The sequence below is a fragment of the Anthonomus grandis genome, chromosome 1 (genome assembly GCF_022605725.1).
Source record: "Anthonomus grandis grandis chromosome 1, icAntGran1.3, whole genome shotgun sequence".
Lineage (NCBI taxonomy): Eukaryota > Metazoa > Arthropoda > Insecta > Coleoptera > Curculionidae > Anthonomus > Anthonomus grandis.
This window is the reverse complement of record NC_065546.1, coordinates 12,748,259-12,769,214: the sequence shown is the minus strand read 5'-3', so window position 1 is coordinate 12,769,214 and position 20,956 is coordinate 12,748,259. Positions and strand designations below refer to the sequence as shown.

The following is a 20,956-nucleotide window of genomic DNA, read 5'->3' as shown; positions in this document are numbered from 1 at the left end:
TTACAATACAAATCGTTTATTTGTCAAAAGAAAAAAAAAGAATACGCTTTATGAAAAAAAAGAAGGCAGCATGACAAAAAGGACGGTTCATCGAATATAAAAAAAAACCGCTTCACAGGCTCCTTATATTGAGGAAAGCATATGTAAACTATCCTATACATAATAAGCAAAACAGCTAAATATTTCTAAATAATCATTAGTATTTAGTTTATGAAAGAATTTAAAACGAGCAGTAGTCGCAATAAATCTAGAATTAATTTTTATTTTTTAATGACTTATGTTTCTTTAGATATATGGCATGCTATACAAAAAGTATTCAAAATATATCATAGAATTGTAAAATATCATGATATTCCATTTAGAAAAATGAAGGGTGACGCCTTAGTTTCTACTTGGCACCTTGTATAAAATTTCATTTATTTCTTTAAAATTTTTATTTAAAAAATGCCCAAGTGACAATACTAATCGATGTATCCAAATAAAAAAAAGAAGAAAAAAATATCTTAATATAAAATTAATATGTTCCTTTCATCGTAAAAGCCAATATTATTATATAACCAATCATTTTAATTACCTGTATCTCTGTAAATATAAGTGTTAATTATTTAAAAGTTTCAACTGGATTGTTATTTTAAAATATTTACGATACAATAAACTCAGAGTTAGAGAATCGAAACAATAACTATCATGTGATGAGGAAACTAGAACACACAACGAAGTTTGAATAATCTTGATGTCTAAATATTTGAATAGAGAACCTGTAAGTCAGTAGCAATGCAATTAATATGAATATCTTTCTTGTATTTTGTAATTTAATTAAAAATAACAACCTCCAATTTGCTCGGCCAGCAGAAGGTATTCTTTCAAAGCACACATAGTATAAATCCATTGAAAAAAAGTAGACTGAAGTTTTGAAATAAAAAATTGATTTAAAAAACTCTCAAAAGTGTTAAATTTAATTAAAATAATAAAAATACAAACATTTGAAAGGAATCAATCATATTTAAATGTTATCACAATAAAACTCATTCAGATTATTGTAAACACTTCCAAGGAGAAAATTACAGACCTTCTTCCGAAATAGCTTAAAGAAAAGAGAAAAGCGCTGTTCAATGTGTTCCAGTAAACGATTACAGATTTTAATTTTATATATGATTAATTTGTTAATCAACGTAGAATGGGGCATTTGCAATACTACATTAGCAGCAATATACAAAATCTTCTCCTTAAAACTAACATACTTTTGAAAAGCCAAGAAGAGAGTGCTGACTACACAAACCCCAAAAACTTATGCCATATAATAATCTCGACTCGACGGGACTGAAAATACACCTAAGTCGATAATCTCAAATTGCATTCTGTGACGTCATTAAAATCGTGACAAAATACTTCTTCAATTGACTTAAATGCTGAATAACGCCTATTAGTTATTAACGCCTATTATTATAATGTTATGAATTAATCAGAAAAGTACATATTTTCTCGAAGACGGTGGGATAATAAAAGACCAACTTCAATTTTAATTCGATAATTCGAAAACGTGTAAAAAAGTATTGTTAGAGTAGAATATTGATCGCCCTGAATCCCGGCTATTACTTAAAATGCAAACATTTCAAACGATTGTGACAATTCCTTTTTTTCTATTACTTTAAAATTAATAGGTATTTTTATAATTTACACACATAATTATCAAAACATTTAATAACTAATATCAGCAATAATTAAAATATTTAAACTTCCAGTACGTAATTTCCAATATATAACATTTTTAAAACAAGAGTACTCATGATTCGATATCTTTTATTCTGATTGACCAATTTTTTTTGTGAGAAAAATATTATTTTTAAAGTATAATTTTGAAAAAAAAATCATCTAAAATCTTGCAAATCACTTATTATTAGAAGAAAATTCTAAAGAAGTCAATTTACGAGTAATAAATACAATGAAAAATCAAGCTACGTCAATAAATGAGTCGCCATATAAATTTACTTCATATAGGCCAATATAGCCATAAGGCATATAGGCATAAGCCAATAATATTCCTTTTTTTCACGGTAATCCTTAATTACCATAAAGAATTATACCTAATATTCTATGAAAGAAATGAACCAATAACCAAAATATCACAGATTTACGAGATTAATATATTTAACTAATTAAAAAAAAAAGAAATTAGTAGTTTGTTTAGTTTGCCTTCATTAAGAAAAAAAAAATCATCAATCCGAACACATAGACTTTTATGGGATCCGACCTCTTCCCTTAATATTGTGGCACACCTATCTAATACATATAGCCGTAATGAAATATAAAATATTAGCGGAAGATTTTTAAAATATAGTCCTATTTTATGTTTAAATTACTTAATTATCGTCAGCTGCATTATCGTCACAGTATAGACCTCTTTGATTACTTCTTAGTTTTTCGTTGTTACTCTAGGTTCTTCCATAGTTTCCATTTGTATTAATACAGAAATAGTTTATAGGTAAACAGAAAAGATTAACAAAACCTAATTTTGTTTTACAAAATGGCAATATTTGAACTGGCAACATCGTTGGATCTCGCGTTATGCGGTGACTTTAATGATATACAAGGTCGGATCTCGAGTTTCACCATATATTTAGTGGATCTCGGGTTGATATATATACATGGTATATATAAAGGGGTTGAAAAAATCTACCCCTCTCATGATCCCATTAATTGAACCACTTTGTTAAATATATTAACAAATTATTGCTTCCATATATTAAGGGCTTCAGGTGGATCTCAGGTAGTCCACGATATGATCGGATCTCGACTTGATAGAAAGAAGTGTATATATATATATATTATATTTTATATATATATATAATCATGTCCTGGCTACCAACGTGAAGCACAAATGTAACTTACGATTCTATAGTCTCTTTATCTACCCTTAGCATGTTGTTATCATCACTATACTTAAATTGAATGGTTATAAATACTATCACTTAGAAATCCAGTCTATGGTACTATGTACATAAGAATTATAATTTCTGGATTACGTTATATCGGATTATTTATTTCACGAATGAATGTAAATGTGTCGGGTAATTTTTCTTGAGTACAGCGGTTCGAGCACATCTGTGGTTCGAGGCTTCCAGTCTAAGTTACAAGCACAGAAAACAAACCAAGGAATTTCCAATTTCAAGGAAATTTTCCTCTTTGTGTTTTGTGGTTACAAGTTAAAAAGATAATGGTCGCATCCTTTGTACTAACTAGAGTCTATCGTCCTACTCATTTTGGACGCAGATATCACCAAGGGCAAGTGGGATTAGACAAATTGGTGCAGCATTGTCGTTCTCGCTTTAGCTTAACACTCTTGTATTGCATGTTGATAATATTTTGTTTGGCAACTAAGGAAGAAATTTACCGAGTGTGCATAGTAACCATAGCGTAACTTTTGCAGGCTGACTTTTCCTTTTGGTTTATATTTTTTTCTCATATAAGCAGTGTCAGTGATCGAATATTATGACTATATTTAAGTAGAATATTATTCTCTCTAGTTTCGAAGTTCTAAAACTCCTCATAACCTATATTTTCTTAAATACCGAAAGGATTGAATTCTCCTTATTTTCAGTAGTTAATAAAAAAAACTGACAGAATATTTGCAAATTTGTGATATTCAAATAGTCACAATAAAATTACTAATAGTGAAACTCCGTTAATTTTCTGTATCTTGTTTCATTAGTTCAGTAGCCTGTAAACCGTTTTTGTCAAAACTACAAACTATTAATATATTTAATTCGTTATATTCAGTGGAACTTTGATTTAAAGCGTTTTACATAAATTTATATTAAAAATAATTACCATTATTAATACGAAATTACAATCTTTTTTCCACCTTTTCACTTTACAGCCAAAATTTCTTCTACATTACTCCCGCATATACAGCCGATAGCTGATAAGTAATGTCTCATGTTCTTAAAACCTCTTCAACTCCAGAGCAATCAAAACTCATTGAACCTTTATTTTTAACTTTTAACTTCACTTAAGACTTCAGTAGCCTTGGAAAATTTTCTGTCAAAACTAAAGAGCTCCGGATCTTAAATTAATGATGTTAAAGTGGCACAAAATCGCTGATCCATAGTAATTTATGCATAATTACAAGCCTCTTTTAAATAAATTAATATTGATGTGCAAATCATATACTTAGATGAGTAAAAACAGCAGTTATGATCAAAAAAGGTCACCAGCGCTCGCATTATCTCATTTATGTAATAAAAACTGGTTTTTGCATAACCTTATAATTAATAAGATGCAATCGATCGGCTGGTTACGTGAAAGTAACATAATTTAGTTTAACAAATTAAAATTATCTTGAATTTCTTCAAACTTATTACAGTTATTAATTATTACCGTAGACGCAAGGTTTCTTTTTTTAGGATCTTGTATTAGTTCCAAGTGAAAAATTATTTAATGGTCTTAGAAGTTATGAATTGTACTTTTATTACGGCAAATTTTCTGAAATTTTTAAATTAAAATGAAATTCAAATTTCGTGTAATAGTTAATAGCAGCTGGGAGAAAATGTCTCTTAATCCAGTGGACAAAAAAAGAACTGGCTGCGAGAGAAACATGCCTGAACTATACTTTATTTACTAGAGAGACTTGAAATCAAGAACAAACTTAAATTATTTCAAATGGAGAACATAAAATGAAAAACTACTTCAAATACTTAAGACGAAAATATGTGGCTCCAACAGCGTGCAAATCAGGAAAAGTTTTCGACTCCAAAGTTAAACTAACTTCAATGGGAAAAAATTACGTCAAAAAGATTAAACTAATGAATCTAATTACCTCAAAAACAAAAAAGCGTGAAATGCTTGAAATAAAATAAAAAATTACTGTTATTGTCTGAAAGACATGGAATACTCTGTCACTCTGAGACTGTCAGGTCATTGAAGATCCAAAGCCTAAAATAAGATATTCTGAAGCCATTGAAGCATTAAAGCTATGCATGCAATGGGCACAAGAAAACTTTGTTAATATTGACGACATTTTATGCCTTAAAAAACTTTATGAAAAAGCTGTAATTATAAATACAATATCTAAAACGAAGCAATTAAAAATTACTTCTTTTTTTAAATAAATTTTGTAGGTATTTTTTAATACATAGGTATTATAAATAATACATACTAAGTAAATAAACAAAGGCTTGAAACTTATAATTTAGTATCTTTACAAAAAAAAACACAATCATCCTCATCCCATAATGTGAACAATCGGTAGTATGAACTAGGGTTGGTTTTTTTGTGTTCATGTTACCGAGCTTGTACTGTATATACATATATACCATTTTAATTTATATATACATATAAAATGTCTCTAAAATATTTGAAAAATATAAGAGTGTGCTCCAAAATATTAAGAATAATTCAATTTTATTCTATGGGAGAAGATGGATTTAGTCTTTAGGTGTTCGTTTTATCTATGTTGTTATCCTGTCTTGCATCGTTCGAGTAATAAAATTAATAAATTCTAGTTGCGATCCTATAGGTTTGAAATCTTGAGTTTAGTTGTGGGATGGGATCGAAGGAATAAACACAAACGTCACTTTATGTACTGGCCAACGTTTCGCAATAATTTTATTGCTTCATCAGGGCCCTAAGGTAACAAAAAAGACACAATAAAAAAGGATTATTATATATAAACAAAATTTAACTTTTTGGGGTTATGTTGATACCACCAAAAAAGAAAAAAAAAACAGAAAAACAAAAAAAAAAACAACAAAATCTTAGATTTGAATTAAAAAAAAACACACAACAAAAAAAAAAAATGATAAAATTGCTTACATAACAGTGTGATTTTACTTGTCATAAAAAATCATGTTTACAGGACACACAGGTAACATAGAATATATAAAATATTGTTTTTTTAACAAAAACGGTTTAAAATGATGGGTTGTATCACAGACAGTTGCTTTAAAATTGATTCTACGGTGTACAATAATAATTTAGCATCTAGCCAGAAAAACCGGGCATGCGAGAACACAATAGACGCATTCTTCTTAGTGATAAGAACCAAAACAGTCCCAAAAGTTTACATTTTGATTTGATCTATTAGATTAAAATAAGAAGAACTTAGATTGTCTATATCCGTTCTTTTATTTACCGCATTATTATGTTTTTTTATGTTTATCATTTCGGCTAGAAGTCTCTTTTTAAAAAGCTGCTGTTGGCCCATAATTGTAGTCTTGCCAAAATTAAAATTGTGTCCTGTATTCATTTTGTGCTCAGCTAAAGCAGTAGGGTTTTTTTTAAGGGCTAAATTCCTACAATCATACTCATGTTCGTATAGGCGCTGCCTCAAATATCTACCCGTCTGACCAATGTAACACACATCACACCCAGAGCAAGGTATTTTATAAATAATGTTAGAATGTAAATCAAAGGCGTCTTTAGTTTTAAGCTTCGTAAAGAAATGTTTTCTTACCGAGTTTTCACTTCTTTCTGAGATTTTAATAACATCAGATTTTGATTGTATGGTCTTTTTAATTTTATGAGAAAGTGTGTTAATGTAAGGAATCTTGAAATAAGCCAATTGATTATTTTCATTGTTTCGTGTAATATTTTGAGTAATGTTCTCGGTGTCGTTAATTATTTTTTTAATAATTTTTTTAATAATTGATAGGGGGTAGTTGTTTTTCTTTAAAATTGTCTGAACATAATGAAGGTTTTTTTTATGATATTCTGGACTAGAAAGTCTCAAGCTCCGATGTTTTAGGTTTTTTATTACATTTATTTTGTGTGTCATAGGATGTTCTGAAAAATAATTTAAAATGCGTTCTGAAAAAGTTGGTTTTTGATACCAATCTGTTTTTATGGTACCATCTGTGGATCTTATGACTTTAACATCCAAAAATGGAAGACTACAGTTAATTTCTTGTTCGATAGTGAATTGTAAACGTGGATGGAAACTATTGAAGACTGATAGAATTTCGTTTTCTTTTTTATTTGGAATTGCCGTGATTATGTCATCAACGTATCTACAGAAAAAAGGTACATTAAAAGATAGTTCAGAAATACAATGATCTTGTAGTTGTGCCATTACAATGTCTGAGCATATTGGGGACATGCAGTTTCCCATTCCTAGGCCAAAAATTTGGGTATAGAAATTTTCACCATGTTGGAAATAATTATTCTCAATACAAAAATTAAAAAGAAAAACAACTGTTTCAAGGTCTAGCGATGTATTAGGCCGGATAAGATGCCACTTTTGGGTGATTATATCAGTTACTAGGTCCACCGGTATATTAGTAAATAAAGAAACAACATCTAACGATACAAGAATATAACCTTCAGGGACTGTTTGCTCTTTAATGTAATTAGCGAAATCAAAAGAATTTTTCACATATCGTTCATCTTTTATAAAAAAAATGTTGTAAAATGTTGGACAAAAGTTTTGTTAAATTGTAAAGAGGGGAACCAGTTAAAGAGACTATGGGTCGTAGTGGTGTCCCCAATTTATGAATTTTTGGTAAAAAATAGATTTTGGGAGCGACACCATTATTAATTTTTAACCATTTTTGTTGTTCAATCGATATCATTTTTTTATCAAAAAGTTGTGATATAATTTTGTTAGTTTTACTTTGAATGTTCATGGTAGGATTTTTATTTAATTTTTTATAAGTTTCAGTATCATTGAGAGCATTAACTATCCTTTGGTCAAAGTCATACTTGTTTTGGATTACGGTGCAATTACCCTTATCTGCTTTCGTGATTACAAGCTCTTTATGGTTACGTATAAATTGTATAGTTTTACTTGTACTTTTCTTGAAATTATTGTTAGTATTTTTGCAAAATTTGTTTGACTTAATATAGTTTGTAATAATATTTATACACCTATTACGCAAGTCAATCCTAGTTGGTTCATCAAATTTTTCAAAAATGTATTCAATGTCTATGATCAGCTGTTCGATTGGCACTTTGTTAGTGGGGTAAGAAAAAATTAAATTTATCTCCTAAACTTAATAGGTATTTTACACCATTCGGAATGTCTATATTTGTTAAATTGATAATCCATTTATCATTAACATTGTAACTGGACATGCAACTATCATTACGTTGTTTGCTAAGTAAAGATTTGAACTTTTTTATTTGATTATTTTTTAATTTATTGCAAGTGATATTAAAAAAACGATCTTGAAAATTGCAGAAAGTTTGGAACATTTCATTAGAAATATTACCATGCACTGTATTTTTTAAAGTATTAATTGATTGTTTAATTTTATTGCATTTCCAGTGACTATGCTCGATTTCTAAGTTAATAATGGATTTTTGAAATTTAAGTAGAACTTTATGAAATTTGTTAGTAAAAGGGCTGTTATCTAACATTAAATTTTCTAAACATTTTGAGGTTTGTAGAATATGATTAGGTAGAACATTATTACTACGACATCTAAGTAAAAATTTTTTTCGGTTTTCATAACTCGCCAGTTTACGGTTGTTAGTTGCCCAAAGTTTCAAATCTGATACTATGTGTTCACCATGTAGCTGTCTAACTTCGTGAAAGAAACCCATTTTGTTACCTTGCCTGCAGGTCTTGTGTGTTGCACCCAGATTGAATCTTCAATAAATTCTAGTTGCGATCCTATAGGTTTGAAATCTTGAGTTTAGTTGTGGGATGGGATCGAAGGAATAAACACAAACGTCACTTTATGTACTGGCCAACGTTTCTGTTTTGGTTCTTATCACTAAGAAGAATGCGTCTATTGTGTTCTCGCATACCCGGTTTTTCTGGCTAGATGCTAAATTATTATTGTACACCGTAGAATCAATTTTAAAGCAACTGTCTGTGATACAACCCATCATTTTAAACCGTTTTTGTTAAAAAAACAATATTTTATATATTCTATGTTACCTGTGTGTCCTGTAAACATGATTTTTTATGACAAGTAAAATCACACTGTTATGTAAGCAATTTTATAATTTTTTTTTTTTTTGTTGTGTGTTTTTTTTAATTCAAATCTAAGATTTTGTTGTTTTTTTTTTGTTTTTCTGTTTTTTTTTTCTTTTTTGGTGGTATCAACATAACCCCAAAAAGTTAAATTTTGTTTATATATAATAATCCTTTTTTATTGTGTCTTTTTTGTTACCTTAGGGCCCTGATGAAGCAATAAAATTATTGCGAAACGTTGGCCAGTACATAAAGTGACGTTTGTGTTTATTCCTTCGATCCCATCCCACAACTAAACTCAAGAATAAAATTAATACTTATCAGAATATTAGTCTACTACAATATTAGTCAGTAAAGTATAATAAACTTGTTTAAAAATTTTAGTAATTATTCTGTTCTCTTCCGTAAGCATCCATGTCATATGTCGTGGAGTAATTATATTTTACGTAGTACCGTTATTAAAACAAACATTAAAACTGTACCGATGTACATAAAAAATTATAAAACTCATTAAAAATAAATGATCTTATTATGTTTGAACGAGTATAAAATATTTCTTCCTTTTCTACTTCAGGAAATAATTCATCACTGTAATCCACTATTAAGTAATTTATAATTATTAAGTAATATTTTTTATCTATAACTTAGTTAGCTTATTAATAATTAAATTTATTAAAGAACGTACTGGCTATTTGTATTCGAAAAAGATATGTATCTCTTGTTATGGATTTGAGGAAAATTTACTTTAGTTTAAAAAAAAAATACCTACAGGTTAGATTTATGTTAAAAATAATCCATAATAAAAGAATTATAAAATTTTATCTAAAAAATGGTGCACAATTCCCGTCTGAAATATTATTGTCGGTAACACGATTACGCAAAACTTCTATTTGAACGGTTCTTTGGCGTAAAAAAGTCATTTTTGCAGCAACAATTTCCCTCGAGACAGGCATGCTGGGGTACCGTTACTTGAAACCCGATTACAATTTTGTTTAAAACGAGGAAGAGGAAAAGGCACTCATAAATACGGAACTTATCTTTTATCTATCTTAAATGCCCAGTGGCGTGTGTAAATTGTGCCTTGATTCTTGCTGGTTTGTTTTGGTTGAATTCTGCACAAAACTGTATACCTTTGTGTTTCAACAATTAAATTGCTCCAGTTGCGAATATCTTGATTATACGTTCGTCATCAGTTTTCATTAAAATTATGAAGCATTTTTGCAAAAAAAAAACCGATCGTCATCTTAAGGCTCATTACCGAAATCGTCCATTAACTACTTGAATTGACAAAAATGTTAAAGAAACTAGAGAGCTCTTGCTCTGTTCAGCAAATTTTAATAATATTGTTACCTCGGGCTCTACCTGCTACTCAAAAAGAACATTTAGCTGAAACTTGACGTTTGACCTGACCTGGCTATGTGCGTTTTTTTTCTTATGGGGAGCTGTCAAGCTATCTACTTATTTCAAAATCACAGCCAAAAACGAAATTAAGCTATTCCTTTATTATAATGTTTATCAAAGTGCACATATTTAATAGTTATCATATAAAAATTAATTTATTATCTAATTGTATTCTACATATATTTCCCTTCTAAGAATATTCATTTTTTTTATTCATTTTACCAATTCTTTGTAGACTAGTATTGTACAGCTATATAGTTGAAATGAGAAGTTTTGGAAACAGCAACTTATGCATACTTAAAACCAGATACAATAATGCAGCTAAAAGACAAAAATATTTAGAGCCTAAGCTGTATAACAAAATGCTTGCCTAATAATTTGAAAGGCCTATTGATCTGGGCCTAATCTATAAAGGCCTATCTTCTTTTTAATAAAATATTGTAATATTTCTTATATAAAGCATCCTTCTGTATTATATAAGCAAATCCTTCTGTATTCAGTCCACGCAAAATAATGATTTTAATGAAAGAAGAATTAATGTAACCAGACAAGAATATTTCCCAAATCTGCTGTAAATTATTAAATTTACAAAAATTACGACAATCATGTTACTATCAAAAATGTAAATATTGGATTGATAATGATGATTTACTTACATTACAGTGTATTTTTCAATTTATTACCAAAAGTTTTTAGTATTAACTCCTAGAAAATACTTGCCAAAGCTTTCCGTCTAACTAAAAAAAAATAGCCTTCTCAAATACGAAAGGAAAAAGTTCAGCTTGATCAAAACAATGCATTATATCGATGGTCATATTAAAAGAATTGCACTTGCTTGACCACCCAGCCTATTCTCAAGATTTGACCCTCAGTGGCTACCGGCTATCTGCTGACTTCAAAAGAACCCTCAAGGGAAATTATAGACAGATTGATATAATACGAAAAAATATCAGCGCTTATAACAACATTCGTTAAATTAAATAAACTATCATATAAGTTATTATAATGTTGGATTTTTTCAGGAAATGTCGTACGTACTGTTTGTGAAGAATAAATATATCGGCGGAAATGTTAGTTGTTATCCGATAATTACAAATTTATTCTTGTTTTGTGAAAATGTTTACTTTAAATACTTATTGGAGACCTGAATTTAATTTTAATTATTCAAATAATAAAAATTCCATTTAATTGTGTTGAAAACCACAAATTTTACATGAAAATATGAAACATATTTTAGGAAGGCTCAACAGGATAGCTCTCGTGATGGTAGGATATAATACCCTATAATTTTTTTTTAGTATCTACATTTTACTACAATTTGTCTATATAGGATTTCTCATATTTTAATTGAAAAGTCTTACTGTTAGCTCTACCTACGTATTTAATATAGCTGAAAGTAATATTGTCATTTTTAATTTTGCACATCACTATTATAATTAAGATAAATTTAGTAGACTCTTAAATATTGATTATAGCACAATATGATTTTTTTCTATATACAGGGTGTTCCGTTGATCATGTTACAAACTTCTAGGGCAGATAGAAAACGTCAAAAGAAAAACAAAAGTTCATATAAATATGGGTCCGGAAAAGCTTCTTCAGGGAGCTAGAGCTCTTTGAAAATAACCTTTAAAAACTACTTTTTTTTAATAGCTCCGGAACTACTTTAGCTACCGCAACCAATTTTGGGAGGTAAATTATTGTTAGTACGTTTATTCTTTTGAACCTACTAAATAACAAAAATATTTACCAGGGGCTTCAGAATCAGGGGGTATTTAGGCTAAATTTAGGCCTATTTCTTTAAGACTTTAATTTCTGCCCGTTTGGGCATTAGATTATGATGTTCCTATGCTTTTTACATAAAAAAGGTGCTCTTAGTAAAAGTCGGTAAATGGTAAATATCACCGTTTTTGTGAAAATTGACGAAAAGCAATTTATGAGATACAAAAATGAGTTACCTATTATTATTAATAAACAATAAAAAAAAAATCTGGTGTAAATAAAAAATAAATGTTTAAAAAAAGTTAAGGTAGCCACTTTATTAAATTGGTACTTAAATTAATTAACTGTCACTTTAATTACCTTGAGGCATAAAATGTTTAAATGATTTTAAGTGTAATAAAAAACCAACAAATTAACAATTTTAGAAACGTAAACAAATTTTATTAAAGATTGGTATTACAAAAATAAACTTAAAATATTAATTGCTCAAAATGCCGGCCGCCACGATCGATACATTTATTGTATCTACGCACCATATTAAGGTTGACGTGGTTAAAAATATCAGACGTGGTTTGGATTACTTCAGCAGCTGCGGAAATTCTGGCCACCAGGTCTTCTTCTGACTCGACTGGAGTTTCATATACGAGACTTTTCATATGCCCCCAAAAAAAAATCTAAGGGTCTCAAATCTGGTGAGCGCGCTGGCCAGGTGACAGAGCCTCCACGGCCAATCCAGCGCCTTCCAAAATTTTCATTTATAAACTCGCGGACAATAAGTGAAAAATGAGCTGGCGCTCCATCGTGTTGTAGCCATAAGTTCTGTCGTATATTTAGGGGCAGATCATCTAATAATTCTGGCAGTACATTTCTTAAAAATTTAAATAAATATTTCCCGTTAAACGAGGAGGCAACATAATTGGACCAATTAAGCGTTCTCCAACAATGTCGGCCCACATGTTGACCGAAAACTTATGTTGATAGCTCCTAAAATGAATACCATAAGGGTTTTCCTCACTCCACACATGATTATTCTTAGAATTAAAAATGCCTTCTTTTGCAAATAAAACCTCGTCAGTAAAATAGGACATATTTTGGAAATTGAGGTTCTTCTGTACACCGGTCAAGAAACCACTGGCAAAAATTCATGCGGGGCATAAAATCATTAAGTCCTAATGATTGCACCTTTTGCAGGTGGTAGGGCCGAAGAAGCTGTTCATTAACGTTCCATACCCTAACATGATTTACATGCATCGCATCAGCTACTGCTCGAGTACTTACTGATGGGTTATCTTCAAATCGCTGAAGCACTTCTTCCTCAAAATCCGGGATTCGGATGTTCCTTTGCCTTTTTCTTTAATGGAGCCAGTCTCCCTGAGCCGTTGATTGACCTTTTCAAAAAGTGTGTGAGCTGGGATTCGCCTTTCGGGAAACCGCTCTTCATATAGTCGAGAAGCAGCTCTACCATTACATCGAACTTCCCCATAAATTAAAAGAATATCGGCGTATTCAGCAAAAGTGTAATCTTCCATTACTTAACCGTAATAAAAAGGGAATTAATATCATGTAAAAAAATACTGACAGTGACAAATTTAAAAAATACTGACAGTGGCAATGAATTAGCATTATTATTATTATTAAAATAATTAATTCAGGTGCTGTATCTTAGTTTGGTTTTAGTCAATTTCCACCAAAACGGTGATATTTACCGACTTTTACTAAGAGCACCTTTTTTATGTAAAAAGCATAGAAACATCATAATCTAATGCCCACACGGGCCCAAAGAAATTAGGTCTTAAAGAAATGGGCCTAAATTTACCAAATACCCCCCTGATTCTGAAGCCCCTGGTAAATATTTTTTTTATTTAGTAGGTTCAAAAGAATAAACGTACTAACAATAATTTACCTCCTAAAATTGATTGCGGTAGCTAAAGTAGTTCCGGAGCTATTAAAAAAAACTAGTTTTTAAAGGTTATTTTCAAAGAGCTCTAGCTCCCTGAGGAAGCTTTTCCGGACCTATGTTTATATGAACTTTTGTTTTTCTTTTGACGTTTTCTATCTGCTCTAGAAATTTGTAACATGATCAACGGAACACCCTGTATAACGCTCTAAAATACATGCAAGAGGAAACATTTATTGTATAAAGAATTTGTATTTGTAAGGAACATATACCACATTATGAGTTATGGCTCATTATGACTTTTTTCCTTTCCACGTCAATATCAAAAATATAATATACAAGTTGGGGTATCGATCTTTATGCATAGAACGGTGCTTAAAGGAGAAATGTGGCAACCCTACATTGTCTTTTTTTAGTACAGCCTTAGTAAACATCTGACTGATGAATGTCATAAGTATAACACTTACAACACAATTTTGCAGGATTTAATGCTAAAATTCAGACATTTCTAATTTATTTTTCTGGTACAGGTCTGGCATACATCAAGATAACCCACATAGAATGGTTATCTCAAAGTATTTATACGCTATGTGAATATCTCTTGGCGGCCACTGAAGCGACATCTAGCGAGATTTTTATCCAGTACTGAGATTCATCTATTAGCTCCTATTGCATTTTTGAAGTGTAAGTAACCGTGTTTTTATTTTGCAATCATTTAAAATTTTCTTTTAATTAAAACCCAAAAGCATGTGTGTTTTGCATATAAAATAATTTCCAATAAGTCCAAATAAATTGTTTCCGACAAAAATCGATAAGCAAAGGAATAAAGTTGTCGAACAGTCACCATGTCAGCGACGTTTGTAAAGAGCGATGAGAAAATTCTGTATTTATTTAAGGAAGAGTTTTGCGTAAAACCCCATTGGCAACTAGCACCCGAAAAAAATTATAATTTTGACTCCCCTGGCATTGAGGCACTTTTTTATATCAAAATAAAATTCCTCTTTTGTGAACACTATAGAGACTTATACATGATACATTTATGTTTATAAATTATACATACATACTTTATACTTATGTATTATGTAGCATGCAGCTACTGTGTGTGTGTACGTAAATATAGAAAATACTCGGTCCAAAACAGATTTCCCTGTGGTTTGGAATCGGTCCTCAGAAGCACAACTGGAGTTATACAAAAAAGGTTGCACAATTGATGAAATGATCAAAAGAAGAAATATCGATAAAGAGCGTATGGCCGTTGGAGTTAAACCGAAGAAATTTTTTTCATTTGAAGAGCGAGTGTATTAGACAAGACCAAAGACATTCATTGGAAAAACTTGCGATCATTCAAATAATGCTGCTTTAAGACATGAAAAAGAAGCATTGAAAATTGCTCGAGAGGGAGATACACAATTTTCAAAGAACTTTTTATATTCTTTGCTACTGAATGAAATTTTTTTACAATATCATGCTTATACAACTCTTAACTGGTGATCATCGCTTAAATTTTGAAATTGTAACTTGCTCTGACCATTATACATCTTTTTATAATTTAAACGTGGTTGTTGATGAAGACAAATAGAATTTTTTTTTCCGAGTTTAGTGGGGCAAGCTGACACTGCAAGGTGAATTACAGGGCAATACACTCACATAACAGCAAAGCACGAGGTCATTCAATTAAGACTCAACTGGAAAGTCTTAATAAATTGCCGCGGCAGTTTCGAAATAATCGATACATGCCATAAAAGCAGAGCTAGAAGCTAAAGCAAGACTTTTTTAAGAAACGGTCTTGAAGATTTATGAATCTGGGTTGGTAGTATATATCTGAGACCACCGTTCTTAGTTTGTAGTCCAGATAAGCTAGTTTTCAATAAATTTTAGCCTTGTCAAAATAAAATGTCCCGCAAGTAGCGAAAATTTAGAACTTCTTTTACGAATTATATATTTCTTATGTACACTATATAATAGTTAATTCTCAAAAAAAGAAGTGAAACAGATCCATCTTTATTACACTCAAATGCAATTTTCATTGTACGTCACTGGATCAAAAGAGTGTCACTATTTCGTTCATTTAAAGAAGGATTTTATTTTGCCTAAAATAGAAAGAAATGATGATTTTCTAAAAAATTTGATTTCACGTATTAAAAATTTCTATTTCACCATTTTTTTGAAAGAATTTATTTAAAAAGAATGATTTACAAACTGTGTTGCGTTGCCCTATATTTTAGCTGTACTTTAAAGACTAGTAATATACATAGTAATGTTCCATTTGATAAAAACCTGTCGCAAGCGTTATATGATTTACAGCTAAGAGAGGTGAATTCCGCTGCTACCAATATTTACAAAAAGAGTGCGCCACGAAAGACATTTACTTAGCGAATTTTGCTGTATATTGGATAATAAAAACTAAAGCGTTATTCTAATAAAAATAAGCTTACTCATTGCAAAAATTATAATAATAAATAGTAATAAATTCATACAAAAAGAAGTTTTTAAATAAACAAATGAACTAAATGATGATTTAACCTATCATAAAAGCTATTTAGTACCTGAATGTCTGGAAAAATGGGACTGGCAGATTAAAGAATTTTCTCCCGAAATTTCTTTAAACTTGTTGGCCTACTAAATTTATGTTTGTAAATGGATAATCTTATTAGTATATATATATTAATATATTATAAATAAAGTAATTTGGGACAAATCTGGAGATCTAAGATACTTGGAGATCTAGGATACTTGGTTTCCAGTCAACTTGGCTTTGCAGCAACTCATTCTATTTATGATCATTTAAAGTACATCAATAAAAATGGATCAATACAATATGATCGCCCAAAATACCAGCTGAAATATTTAATTTTTGACGTAAAGTATGGCATTGAAAATTTCTGTAATAATTTCTCCGAGAACGATAGCGAACAATAAAAGGATTGTGATTCTTATATAATGGAAAGGAAAATTAATCTGAAAATAGAATATTACATAAAATAGATATTTTTGTTTGCTTTTTCCATCATGATTTCACAAAATTACATTTCTTGGCACTGGTCTAAGGGAAATATCTCCTTGAGTCTTGAGATATCTGAAATATTTGTACTCGTGTTTTTTCCAAATACTGGCAGCAGTTTTATGGCCCACACTCAGTTTTTTTATTTTCCAACCGGGCACTACAAACAATCTCGAAGATGTCTCAAAATTCAAATCCACATTTAAATTTGTTTTTTCGCAAGGAATCGGTCTGTTTTTAAATATAATAAAAAATAAATCCCTACGGTTTACTGCTGTATTGCCTCCACAAAAGCATTTAATGGAGCAGGAGGAGTATAAACAGCCGTAACAGGTTAGAAAAAATAATATTCACGCTTTAAAATTCAATAGTGCAACGTGCAGTACAGCAAATGTAAAGTACTTCAATTTCTCGACTAATATATGTAACATTTTTTGTACTGCGATTTAAATTTGTTAGTGCAATTAGTTAATAATTTACACTATAAGTCCGTTAATTTGTAAAAATTTGTAGATAAAATCGGCTTAGCTTAATAAAATACATAATGCATTTACCACATTTTGACCTTTACTTGTCGAACATTTTGTTGCCATCATAATTTATTTTCGCTTTTCTAACACTACCAAATTATAATAATTTTGCAATTATTTCAGTCTATTTTAAGTCCACTTAGGCCATTCTAATTTTTCCTTACAATATTTTTTTAAAGCATAAAATTTTCAAAAGAAAACCGAAAAAATAATTCTTTATTTTCTTTGATACAATTTACAGGTCTATAGTTAACCTTGGCGTAATATAGAACCTGTTACAAAAATAAATTTTAGAACCGTGACAACAATACTGTCGTCCTCCAAAATGTCCTTCCCTGAATACCAATTATCACATATATTCCCAAAATGGTAAGCGAATCACCACGGCTCTACTCTAAATAAGGATGAAAAAAATAATACAATAGAATATGTGAATTCTTAACTGCATTCCTATCATACCTACCGTGTTAAACACTATACAGCCATTGACAGGTCTTTGAGCTCTTTAGAAGTTAAAGGAACTTCACTTTGTTATCACCACACCATAACTCTTCACTTTTACTTTCATCTGGTCACTTTGGTAACCAAAATAGTGCGTAGGTGGACGTAAGATTACGTTCGCGTTCGCGCTACTCAACCTTTACCATACAAAGGTAACCGGGCTGCTAACGTAAAGACAAAAACAAAGTTGGCGTTGGTTGGTGGTATTGGTACTGGTAGGCAGCGTGGGGAAGGTATTTGGGTTACGTCATCGACGAAGGCTGTCAAGTGAATCGTCTGAGTAATCTGCAAGCGGCAGATGTTTTTTCACGGTTGATTTCAGATCGAGACGTCTTTTTCTACGGTGGTTTGGGTAAAGTTGAAGATATAACGTTCGATCGTAATCGTGGTATTGATTTTCATGATTGTAAATCTGCAGGTGTGACTGGTCAACGACTGGATGAAAAAACAAAATTGCAGCGTACCAGTATTAAGATTTGATTTTTTTTCACAAGATATAAGGGAAACATATTCAAACAAAATTATGTTGATCACTGGTGATGATTAGTTAATCTAAGTCAAATTAAGAAATAGAAGTATTAGTGGCTTAGTGGAAAATTACTCTTTTGTTTTTCGTCCTATTTTGGAATATTGTCAGATTACAGCAGTTGTTTATTGCCGAAATATACCAGTTCTTTTACTTTTCATGACATTAATCATTAAGCTAAGTTGATTTTAAAGAAGTACGGTTTTGGCGCAAAATTTTTAATTAAGCATTGTTAGATATTAGATCTTTTAGGCTTATTTGATATAGCTCTCGTCCGATACACTCTGGTGGCCAAAAGTAGATTGACAACGACTTATTTTTTAAATTTGTTTATATCACGGTTTAGGAAATGATAAATTAGGTGGGACAGTACCTGATTAAAAAACAACGGAGCCTATTTGTAATGTTTAATTATATTTAAACTATTTATTCATAATACCCAATTTTATAAAAACAAAATAAAAACTAAACAATTTTCAAGTGGCCAAAATTAAATTGACAAAATTTAAAGGGTTTTATTCAATAATGCGTTGCATAGGCTCTATTTCTTCTCACTTCCACCAACCTTTTGGGCATTGACCCAATTAAATTGTCAATATAGGACGTGTCAATGGATCATCCAGCATGCCTTCAAAGCTTCAAAAAGTTCTTGTTTATTTTTGAAATTTTTACATCCGATGTGACAATCAATGTAATCCCAAATGTTCTCGATCGGATTTAGGTCCGGTGACTGTGACGGCCATTTGATAATATTATTTTTTTCTTGGGTCAACCATTGCTTAACGACCTTGGATGCGTGTTTCGGATCGTTATCATATTGAAATTAGTGGTTGAGTGGCATAACTTCATCACCGTAAGGTACCATAACATCCTGCAGTATGTCTTTATACATGAAACGATCCATCGTGCCTTCTGTCAAGTGTAGTGGACCCATCCCATAGCCCGAAAAACATCCCCACACCATCACGGAACCACCTCCATGCTTGACTGTGGACACCGTATATTTGGGATCATACCTTTGGTATGGACCCAATGGTGGTATGGTACCACAGGACGCCTAACATATCTTTTGCCATTCGAATTAATCAAATTGAACTTTGATTCATCACTAAAAATAACCTTTTTCCATTCGGAGACTGTCCAGTGACTATGTTCTCGAGCAAAGCTCAATCGCGCCCGTACGTTTTTTAAACTTAGCAGTGGTTTCTTTGCAGGGCGTCTTGTTTTTAAATCACTATATTGAAGTCTCCTTCTAATGGTATGACAATTAACTGAACCCACACCTTCTTCTTCCAAATGCAGCTTGATTTCTCTTGAAGTTGCGAATGGGTCAAGTTTTGCTTTTTTGAAAATTAATTTGTCAACACGACTTCTGTTTGACTTACTGTTGCCCTCAAAAGAGAAAATTTTCGAGCAATATCCGCCTGTTTAACCCCTTTCCGATAATCGTTGATTATTCGCATCTTAATATCGATCGATAAAGTTATACCACGTGGCATTGTGAATATTTTTCAAAACTAATAGTAAGGAAAGTCAAATCAATAGAAACCAACGCATAAAACTCAGAGACTGAATAAATATGTTGTTTGTCAATCCAATTTTGGCCACCTAGCAGTCAAACAAAATTATTGGAATTTGATTAAAAAAAATATTGAGAAAAAGTGCAAGCAATAAAAATCTATGGAATTTGTTTCTTCAAACTATGTTGTTTACATTCCTGAATACTAATAAGCTCAACCGGTTTTTCCTTTGCTTCAGATAAAATATATCCATAAAAATGGAATTTGTCAATCTACTTTTGGCCACCAGTGTATATCTCTCTAAGAATTTCTTATTATAGGTACATGCTTGAAAACTACCAATATAAGATCAAACTCGTTTCTAGTAAAATCATCTAGTGATATTAATCCTACAAGATCGATAGTATTTTAAAAAATATGTATTCCTTTTTCTGATATAAAGCTTTTGCCAGACTCGCGTTCTTTTGTCTGTCTATGTTTAATTGTTCTTAAGTAAATAACAAAACTGAATAATATTTCATGAAACTCGGTCCCTTTTTAAGAACATTGGAACAATTTTGAAATGCTTGCAAGTATCTACATTGCCCTTAGATACTAATAATTTCAAGAGAACGCTGAAAGTTCAATGGGAATGCACAATACAATATTCTGAATGGAGTTCCAAGTCGGACCATCAAAGAAATTGAACTACTAAAAACTAGAATCTATAGGTGAAACTATTCAGTTTAGATTAAGTAAAAACCTAAATAAATTTAATCAACCAACCTAAACTATAAAATAACAGCAAAAGAGTAGAAAAAAACTATAAAAATATTGATCGCATTGTAGGGATAGATAACTTAAAATCACTGAAACCAGTGAATAAATAATAAAAAATTAGATGCATACGAAAGTTTAGCAATATTAAAAAAAACATTCTTAACAGAGATAAAGATTAAATTATA

General features: G+C 30.6%; 1 protein-coding gene across 1 annotated transcript in view; it reads right to left on the bottom strand.

Annotated features, from left to right (window-relative positions):
• LOC126737209 (uncharacterized) overlaps positions 1 to 18,145 on the bottom strand; it is a 39,952-nt gene extending 21,807 nt beyond the window's left edge. The window contains exon 1 of the mRNA XM_050441993.1: positions 17,929 to 18,145. The gene's annotated coding sequence lies outside the window, so the exon portion shown is untranslated. The remainder of the gene's footprint in view (positions 1 to 17,928) is intronic.
• Positions 18,146 to 20,956: the final 2,811 nt, after the last annotated feature.